The sequence below is a fragment of the Chanodichthys erythropterus genome, chromosome 15, assembly GCF_024489055.1.
Source record: "Chanodichthys erythropterus isolate Z2021 chromosome 15, ASM2448905v1, whole genome shotgun sequence".
NCBI classification, from domain to species: domain Eukaryota; kingdom Metazoa; phylum Chordata; class Actinopteri; order Cypriniformes; family Xenocyprididae; genus Chanodichthys; species Chanodichthys erythropterus.
The window spans coordinates 15,417,605-15,428,390 of NC_090235.1; the positions used below are offsets into that span (position 1 = coordinate 15,417,605).

At 37.7% G+C, this 10,786-nt stretch overlaps 1 pseudogene; it reads right to left on the bottom strand.

The window, feature by feature from the left end:
- LOC137037156 (zinc-alpha-2-glycoprotein-like) overlaps positions 1 to 9,361 on the bottom strand; it is an 84,944-nt pseudogene extending 75,583 nt beyond the window's left edge.
- Between the last annotated feature and the right edge of the window lie 1,425 nt (positions 9,362 to 10,786).

Below are 10,786 nucleotides of genomic sequence, written 5' to 3' on the forward strand. Positions count from 1 at the left end.
AAATTTGGCACACTTGTAGTGATTTTCATGTCTAGAAATCTGACCAGTTTTGGAGTCTCTATAACTTTTGAACCATTTGCTTTCTCAAAATGAAATTTAAACGCAGCTGATTTGCCTCTTAATACTGATGCTATGCAGCATCTGTCACATCAGAGATCTCCGCAATATTACAATAGTAGCCATTTTTGAAAATTGCAGTATTCTATTTTTTTGCTACTCCTCCTCCAGAATTTTGTCCAATTTTGTCCAAACTTTGATCCTTATGATTCTAATTTTGAGCTGCACAGAAATGACAGAAGAGATTTTTAATATTCATCTTTGTTCAAAAGTTATGATAATCCGCGAAGTTAATGGCGTCGATTTGAAAACCAATATAGAGGCTTTACCGGCCAAACTTTGAGCAATGGAAACAAAAATTGATACACATCATCTGCGACCATGATCTGAGAGACTGTGCCAAACTTGGGAACAGCGCCACCTACAGATCATGAGACTGAAAAATGAAAACAACCTTGGCCAATAACACACGGAACAGTTTGTCAGAAAATCAAGATCTTGAATTGTCTATGGATTCCTTGGGCAAATGCCGAATCCGTGGTTATCTTTTGTCGGATGAAAAGCCTGTCTGCCATTTTGAATTTTGTCATAAATTACAATGGCTAGAACAATTTAACATATCTTCACCAAAATTGGTCTGCATGACCTTTAGAAGGTCCTGAAGGTACCTGAAAAGTTTGAATACAGCGCCACCTAATGTTCCACGGAATATAATGTTTTTTGCAAAAGCGCTTATAGCAGAAGCCCCTTTTCCCAAAATGTGTATGCAGTAAGTCAATATTTTATTCCCTGGCTAATGCCAATTCCCAATGATGTAATCATTTGTCATTTTCACTTAAATGTACCTGTCACCATATTGAAGTAGATGAAGAACAGTTTTTAAAACACTTCTCCCACCCAGAATTTTGTCCAATTTAATGTCCAAAGTCAGCTCAGATGATCTTTAGGCCGAGCCGCATAGAAATGACTGAGCTGAATTTTGATATTAAAACGCTGCCATTCCGGAGATGACCGTCTCTGAATATGACCTCGCAGTGAAACAAAGAGTTGAGTGACAGACACATGGCGTAGAGACTACAGGTGGTAGTCCTGTATTGAGACAACTTTATGAAATGTTCTGTTTGATGTGCAATGACCTTGCTCTGCTTTCTTGTGCCTTCGATGCTTAGCCCCGCATTACTGCTTGCAGCTATGACTTATTATTATTATTTTTCCAGAATGGGAGAATATAGTAACCCTATCAACAGAACATGAGAAAATGATGAAATTTGGCACACTTTTCTGGTGATTTTCATGTCTACAAATCTGACCAATTTTGGAGTCTCTAGGACAGTCTCTGTAGCGCCACCACCTGTTCAAAGATTCACTATTCTAATGGTTATATCTTTTGAACCATTTGCTCTATAAAAATGAAATTTAGTGCAACTGATTACCTATGTATACTGATGCTATGCAGCATCTGACATCAAGTCTCCGCCCATTACAGTAGTAGCCATTTTGAAAAGTACAGTATTCTGTTTTATTGCTACTCCTCCTCCAAAGTGTGTCCAATTTTGTCCAAGTGATCATATGATCCTACCTGAGCAGCACAGAAATGACTGAAGAGATTTTTGTATTCATCTTTATTTAAAAGATTTATGATATTACTGAGATTAATGAATTAGACCGAAAATTAGTATAGAGGCAATATTTCAGCTCAAACTTTGGGCAATCGAAACAAAAATTGGTACACATCATCGCGACCATGATCTGAGGGTCTTTGCCAAACTTGGGAACATACCTACAGATCATGAGATATGAAAAATGGCTATTTTGGCCAGTAGCTTTTGAACAGTTTGTCAGAAAATCGGATGTATGGTGTCTATAGATTCCTTGGGCCATGCCGTATCCGTGGATATATTTTGTCGGATGCTTATAGCCTGTATACCATTTTGAAATTTTGTCATAAATTGCTGATATCTTTTAAACAATTTAACATATCTTCACCAAAATTATTGCGTATGACCTTTAGAAGGTCCTGAAGAGTACCTGAGACGATTTCAACACAGCGCCACCTGCTGTTCCACGAATAAAATATTTTTTGCAAAACCGCCTATAACTTTTGAAATTACTTTCCAAAATGTGTATACTTTATGTCATTTTATTCCCTGGCTAATGCCAATTCCTAACGATGTGTCATTTGTCATTTTCCTTAAATGTACCTGTCCGCCATATTGAAATAAATGAAAAACGGGCCTACCGCTACTCCTCCCACAAAAACTGATAAATTTTGTCCAAAATCAGCTCAGATGATCTTTAGACCGAGCCGCATAGAAAATGACTGAAGCGGATTTGTGATATTCGCTACCATTCCCGAGATATTCGTCTCTGAATATGACACTCGCAGTGAAAATCTAAGAGACAGTGACAGACACATGGCGTATAGAAGGCAATAGATTCGAAGTCCATTAATGGGGCAAATTTAACTATAATGCTCTGTTTGGCAATGCTGTATTGCTCTACTTGCAACGCCAAATTATATTCACTGCTTGCAGCTATATTTATTCTTATTATTTTTCCCGAATGGGAGTCTATGGCAGCCCTATCAGCGGAACATGAGAAAATGATGAAATTTAGCACACTTGTAGTGATTTTCATGTCTAGAAATCTGACCAATTTTGGAGTCTCTAGGACCAACTCTATAGCGCAACCACCTGAATTCAAAAATTCACTATTCTAATGGTTACCAACACGAACCATTTATTTCCTATAAAAATGAGAATTTAGTACAGCTGATTTACCTCTTAATGCTGATGCTATGCAACATCTCCTTCAAGTCTCCGGCCATTACAGTAGCAGCCATTGTGAAAAGTACAGTATTCTGTTTTTTTGCTACTCCTCCTCCAGAATTTTGTCCAATTTTGTCCAAACTTTGATCATATGATCCTTGTTCTGAGCTGCACCAGAAATGACTGAAGAGATTTTTTGTATTCATCTTTGTTCAAAAGTTATGATGTCACGACCCTAATGAGGTCGACCCGAAGTAAATATAGAGGCTATATTTCGGACAAACTTTGAGCAATCGAAACAAAAATTGGTACACATCATCACGACCATGATCTGAGTGTCAGTAAACAAACTTGGGAACAGCGCCACCTACAGATCATGAAGATATGAAAAATAGCTATTTTGGCCAATAACCCAGTTTATCAGAAGATCAAGATCTTGATGTCTATGGATTCCTTTAGGCCATGCCAGATCCGTGGATATATTTTGTCGGATGAAAAGCCTGTCTGCCATTTTGAACACATCATAAATTGCAACTAATCTTTTAATGACCCCAATATCTTCACCAAAATTGGTACGTATGACCTTTAGAAGGTCCTGAAGGCATACCTGAGAAGTTTCAACTTTATCATACCCTAATATTCCACAGATATAATGTTTTTTGCAAAAACACTTATAACTGCTGAAAACACTTTCCAAAATGTGTATGCTTTATGTCATTTTATTCCCTGGCTAATGCCAATTCCAGCGATGTGAAATCATTTGTCATTTTCCTTAGTATAATAACACATGTCCGCCATGTTGAAATGTGAAATGATTTTTTCGCTACTCCTCCCACAAATTTTGTCCAATTTTGTCCAAAATCAGCTCAGATGATCTTTAGACCGAGCCGCATATTGACTGGGCAGATTTTTGATATTCGCTACCATTCCCGAGATATTAGGTCTCTGGATATGACCTCGCAGTGGCGCAAAGTGGTTAGTGATAGACACATGGGTAGCCTGTGGGTTCGAGTCCCTGTGTGGGGCAACTTTATGAAATGCTCTGTTTGATGATAACAGTGTTGCTCTGCTTGCAGTGCCTTCTAGCTACATTAATTATTATTATTTTTCCCGAATGGAAGTCCTATGGCAGCCCTATCAGCGAGGACATGAGAAAATGATGAAATTTGGCACACTTATAGTGATTTTCATGTCTAGAAATCTGACCAATTTTGGCAGTCTCTAGAGACTAACTCTATAGCGCCACCACCAGTTCAAAAATTCACTATTCTAATGGATTTATATCTTTTTATGAACCGGCCCCTAACTCTATAAAAATGAAATTTAATTGCAACTGATTTGCCTCTTAATTCTTTGATGCTATGCAACATCTGACATCGAAGTCTCCCGCCCATTACAGTAGCAGCCATTTTGAAAAGTACAGTATTCTGTTTTTTTGCTACTCCTCCTCCAAATTTTGTCCAATTTTGTCCAAACTTTGATCATATGATCCTTGTTCTGAGCTGCACAGAAATGACTGAAGAGATTTTTTGTATTCATCTTTGTTCAAAAGTTATGATGTCACGAAGTTAGTGAGGTCGACCAGTAATTAGTATAGAAGACATTATTTCGGCCAAACTTTGAGTAATCAGAACTGTAGTACACATGTCACGACCATGATCTGAGGGTCTTTGCCCAAACTTGGGAACAATATCACCTACAGATCATGAGATATGAAAAATGGCTATTTTGGCCAATAACTACAGAACAGTTTGTCAGAAAATCAAGATCTTGGTGTCTATGGATTCCCCAGGTATGCCGAATCCGTCCATGAATTTTGCCGGATTTACAGCCTGTCTGCCACAATTTTGTCATAAATTGCAATATCACAAACAATTTAACATATCTTCACCAAAATTGGTACGTATGACCTTTAGAAGGTCCCTGAAAGTACCTGAGACATTCCAACACAGCACCACCTACTGTTCCACAGATAAAATGTTTTTTGCAAAAACGCTTATAACATTTGAACACACAAATTTTCCAAAATGTAGTAAGCTTTATGTCATTTTATTCCACAATATGCCAATTCTATGATGTGTCATTTATCCTCACTTAAATGTACCTGTCCACCATGTGAAAATGGAAATGAAAAACAGTTTTTAAAAAAAAAAATATTCCCACAAATTTTGTCCAATTTTTGTCCAAAATCAATCAGATGATCTTTAGACCGAGCCGCATAGAAATGACTGAAGCAGATTTTTGATATTAAAACTACCACATTCCCTGATATTCGTCTCTGAGAATATGACCTCGCAGTATAATATAAAAATTGAGTGACAGACACATGACGTAAAGACTGTGGGTTCGAAGTGTGGAACAACTTTATGAAATGCTCTGTTTTGTGATGTAGCAATGTTGCTCTATGCGGTGCCTTCGGTACTTAGCCCCGCATTGCTGCTTGCAGCTATATTTATTATTATTATTTTTCAGAATAAGAGTCTATGGCAACCCTATCAATGTGAGTGCAATGAGAAAATGAGGAAATTTGGCAAAAGCTATGAAGTGATTTTCATGTCTAGAAATCTGACCAATTTTGGAGTGCTAGGATAACTCCTATAACACCACCCACCAGTTCAAAAATTCACTATTCTAATGGTTATAACTTTTGAACCATTTGCTCTATAAAAATGAAATTTAGTACAGCTGATTTATAAACATGCTGATGCTATGCAACATCTGACATCAAGTCTCCACTACATTACAGTAGCAGCCATTTTGAAAAGTACAGTATTCTGTTTTTTTGCTACTCCTCCTCCAAATTTTGTCCAATTTTGTCCAAACTTTGATCATATGATCCTTGTTCTGAGCTGCATTGTTTGAAGAGATTTTTTGTATTCATCTTTGTTCAAAAGTTATGATGTCCACGAAGTTATTAAGACCGAGTGAAATTAGAACAGAGGCTGTATTCCTTAGGCCAAACTTTGAGCAATCGAGACAAAGAATTGGTACTACCTCTGTACGACCATGATATCTGAGGGTCTGTGCAAACAAACTTGAGAACAACGCCACCTACAGGTCATGAAATATGAAAAATGGCTATTTTGGCCAATAACACACGAACAGACTGATCAGAAATATGTAGATACTTGGTGTCTATGGATTCCTTGGGCCATGCCGAATCATTAGTTACATTTTGTCGGATGAAAAGCCTGTCTACCACACGAATTTGCAATCATAAATTACTATTATCTTTTAAACAATTTAACATATCTTCTAAAATTGGTACGTATGACCTTTAGAAGTTCTGGAAGATACCTGAGACGTGCAACACAGCGCCACCTAATGATTCCACAGATATAGTGTTTTTTTGCAAAAACGCATATAACACTTTTGAAAACACTTTCCAAAATGTGTATGCTTTATGTCATTTTATTCAGCTAATATCTTAATTCCAACTGATGTGAGTCATTGTGTCATTTTCCTTAAATGTAATCATATACGCCATATTGAAATAGATGGCAGTTTTTTCGCTACTCCTCCCACAAATTTTGTCCAATTCTGTCATCAAAATCAGCTCAGATGATCTTTAGACCCCAGGCCTGTATAGAAAATGACTGAAGACCTGGACCTTTGATGTAGCTACCATTCCCGAGACAAACAAGTCTCTGAGTATGACCTTGCAGTCTCGCAAAGAGTTGAGTGACAGACACATGGCGTAGGGGCACTGTGGGTTCGAATTTCACAGTGTGGAGCAACTTTATGAAATGTTCTGTTTGATGTGCTGTCTTGCTCTATGCGGTGCCTTCCTGATACTAGCCCACGTATTGCTGCTTGCAGCTATATTTATTATTATTATTTTTCCCGAATCAAGTCTATGGCAAGCCCTATCAACTTGGAACATGAGAAAATGACGAAATTTGGTACACTTGTAGTGATTTTCATGTCTAGAAATCTGACCAATTTTGGAGTCTCTAGTACCAACTCTACAGCGCCACCACGGGTTCAAAAATTCACTTGTCTAATGGTTGTGTCTTTTGAACCATTTGCTCTATAAAAATGAGAACAGGTGCAACTGATTTATGCTTAATGCTGATAACATGCGAGCACATCTGACATCAGTTCTCCGCCCATTACTGTAGCAGCCATTTTGAAAAGTACAGTATTCTGTTTTTTTGCTTCTCCTCACCAAATTTTGTCCAATTTTGTCCAAACTTTGATCATATGATCCTTGTTCTGAGCTGCACAGAAATGACTGAAGAGATTTTTTTGTATTCATCTTTGTTCAAAAGTTATGATGTATCACGGGGTGGAGGTCGACCCGAAATTAGTATATAGGCTGTATTTCGGCCAAAATTTGAGCAAACTGTGAAAATAAAATTGGTACACATCATCCACGACCATGATCTGAGGGTCTATTGCCAAACTTGGGAACAGCATACCTACAGATCATAAGATATTGAAAATACAATTTTGTATGCTTTTGAACAGTTTATCAGAAAATCAAGATCTTAGTGTCTATGGGATTCCTTGGGTCATGCCGAATCCGTGGATATATTTAATCGGATGAAAACCACTGTCTGCCATTTTGAATTTTGTCATAGAGTGCAATATCTTTTAAACAATTTAACATAATGTTCACCAAAATGCATACGTATGACAAGAAGGTCCTGAAAGGCTTACCTGAGACGTTTCAACACAGCGCCACCTACTGTTCCACAGATAAAATGTTTTTTGCAAAAACGCTTGCACCTTTTGAAAACACTTTCCAAAATGTGTATGCTTTATGTCATTTTTATTCCCTGGCTAATGCCAATTCCAACGATGTGTCATTTGTCATTTTCCTATTAATGTACCTGTCCGCCATATTGAAATAAATGAAAAACAGTTTTTCGCTACTCCTCCCACAAATTTTGTCCAATTTTATCCAAAATCAACTTCAGATAATCTTTAGACCGAGCCGCATAGAAATGACAAGTGAACGGATTTTTGATATTAAGCTACCATTCCCGAGATATTAAATACAGAATATTATTTTGCAGTAGCGCAAGAGACAGTGACAGGCTTTTCAGCGTAGAGACTGTGGAGTTCGAGTCCCGTATTAACTTTAGCCATGACATTATGCTGTGTTTGATGTGCTGTGTTGCTCTGCTTGCGGTGCCTTCGGTGCTTAGCCCACGCATTGCTGCTTGCAGCTATATTTATTATTATTATTTTTCCCGAATGGGAGTCTATAGCAGCCCTATCAACGGAACATGAAGAAAATGATAGACATCTGGCACACTTGTCTTCCTTATCAGCTGTGTCTAGAAATCTGACCAATTTTGGAGTCTCTAGGACCAACTCTATAGTGATGCAAGCAATTCCAAAGTTCACTATTCTAATGGTGCCTTTTGAATACATTTGCTCTATAAAAATCAAATTTAGTACAGCTGATTTGCCTCTTAATGCTGATGCTTTGCAACATCTGACATCAAGTCTCCGCCCATTACAGTAGCAGCCATTTGAAAAGTACAGTATTCTGATTTTTCCCTATTCCTCCTCCAAATTTTGTCCAATTTTGTCCAAAACTTTGATCATATGATCCTTGTTCTGAGCTGCATTTTAGAAATGACTGAAGAGACTTTTGTATTCATCTTTGTTCAAAAGTTATGATATCCACCCGAAGATAATGAATTCGACCCGAGATTAGTATAGAGGCTGTATTTCGGCCAAACTTTGAGCAATCGAAACAAAAAATGGTACACATCATCCGCGACCATGATCCTGAGGGTCATTGCCAACCTTTCCACCTGGGTCATGAAATATGAAAACTGGCCTGGCCAATAGCACAGAACAGTTTTAATCAGAAAATCAAGATCTTAATCCTTTGGATTCACCCTTGGGCCATGCCGGATCCGTTAATCTACTATTACAGCTTCGGATGAAATTATTTGCCATTTTGAATTTTGTCATAAATTGCAATATCTTTTAAACAATTTAACATATCTTCACCAAAATTGGTACGTATGACCTTTAGAAGGTCCTGAAGGTACCTGAGACGTTTCAACACAGCACCACCTACTGTTCCACAGATAAAATATTTTTTGCAAAAGCGCTTATAACTTTTGAAAACACTTTCCAAAATTAATATGCTTTATGTCATAATTCTGGCCTGGCTAATGCCAATTCCAACGATGTATCATTTGTCATTTTCCTTAAATGTACCTGTCCGCCATAATTGGGAATTAGTGAAAAACAGTTTTCGCTAAAAAAAAATTTCTCATCCCACAAATTTTGTCCAATTTTGTCCAAAATCAACTCAGATAATCTTTAGACAAGCCGCATCGTATTGACTGAACGGCAATTTTTTATTAAAACTACCATTCCCGAGATATTCGTCTCTGAATATGACCTCGCAGTATTACAAAGACAGTAACAGACACATGACGTGGCGTAGAGACTAATGGGTTGCGAGTCACATGTGTGAACAACTTTATGAAATGCTCTGTTTGATGTGCTGTGTTGCTCTGCTCGCGGTACTTATACCATGCTTAACCCCACGTACCTGCTTGCATCTCTATTCATTATTATTATTTTTCCCGAATGGGAGTCTATGGCAGCCCTATCAACGGAACATGAGAAAATGATGAAATTTGGCACACTGCTGGTGATTTTCATGTCTAGAAATCTGACCAATTTTGGAATCTCCGACCAACTCTATAGCGCCACCACCAGTTCAAAAATTCTTATTCTAATGGTTACGCTTTTGAACCATTTGCTCTATAAATATAAAATTTAATACAGCTAATTTATAATAATGCTGATGCTATGCAACATCTGACATCAACTCTCCGCCCATTACAGTGGCAATACATTTTGAAAAGTACAGTATTCTGTTTTTACTACTACTCACTCCAAATTTTGTCCAATTTTGTCCAAACTTTGATCGAATCATATGATCCTTGTTCTGAGCTGCACAGAAATGACTGAAGAAGATTTTTTGTATTCATCTTTGATCAAAAGGAATGATGTCCGCGAAAATTAATAATTCGACCCGAAATTAGTATAGAGGCTGTATTTCGGCTGAACTTTGAGCAATCGAAACAAAAATTGGTACACATCATCACGACCATGATCTGAGTGTCTGTGCCAAACTAGGTAACAGCGCCACCTACAGGTCATGAGATATGACAAATGGCTATTTTGGCCAATAACTTTTGAACAGTTTGTCAGAAAATCCAAGATCTTGGTAATCTATAGATTCCTTGGGCCATGCCGAATCCGTGGAGCTTTTATGTCGGATGAAAAGCCTGTCTGCCATTTTGAATTTTTTGTCATAAATTGCAATATCTGCCACCAAAATTAGTATGTATGACCTTTAGAAAGGTCCTGAAGGTACCTGAGAAGTTTCAACACAGCGCCACCTACTATTCCACAGATATAATGTTTTTTGCAAAAACGCCTGCTTTGAAAACACTTTCCAAAATGTGTATGCTTTATGTCATTTTATTCCCTGGCTAATGCCAATTCCAACGATGTGTCATTTGTCATTTTCCTTAAATGTACCTGTCCGCCATATTGAAATAAATGAAAAACAGTTTTTTCGCTACTCCTCCCACAAATTTTGTCCAATTTTGTCCAAAATCAGCTCAGATGATCTTTAGACCGAGCCGCATAGAAATGACTGAACGGATTTTTGATATTCGCTACCATTCCCCGAGATATTCGTCTCTGAATATGACCTCGCAGTGGCGCAAAGAGTTGAGTGACAGACACATGACGTAGAGACTGTGGGTTCGAGTCCCGTGTGGGGCAACAACTTTGACTGCTTGCGATAGCAGCCCTATCAACGGAACATGAGAAAATGATGAAATTTGGCACACTTGTAGTGATTTTCATGTCTAGAAATCTGACCAATTTTGGAGTCTCTAGGACCAACTCTATAGCGCCACCACCAGTTCAAAAATTCACTATTCTAATGGTTATAACTTTTGAACCAT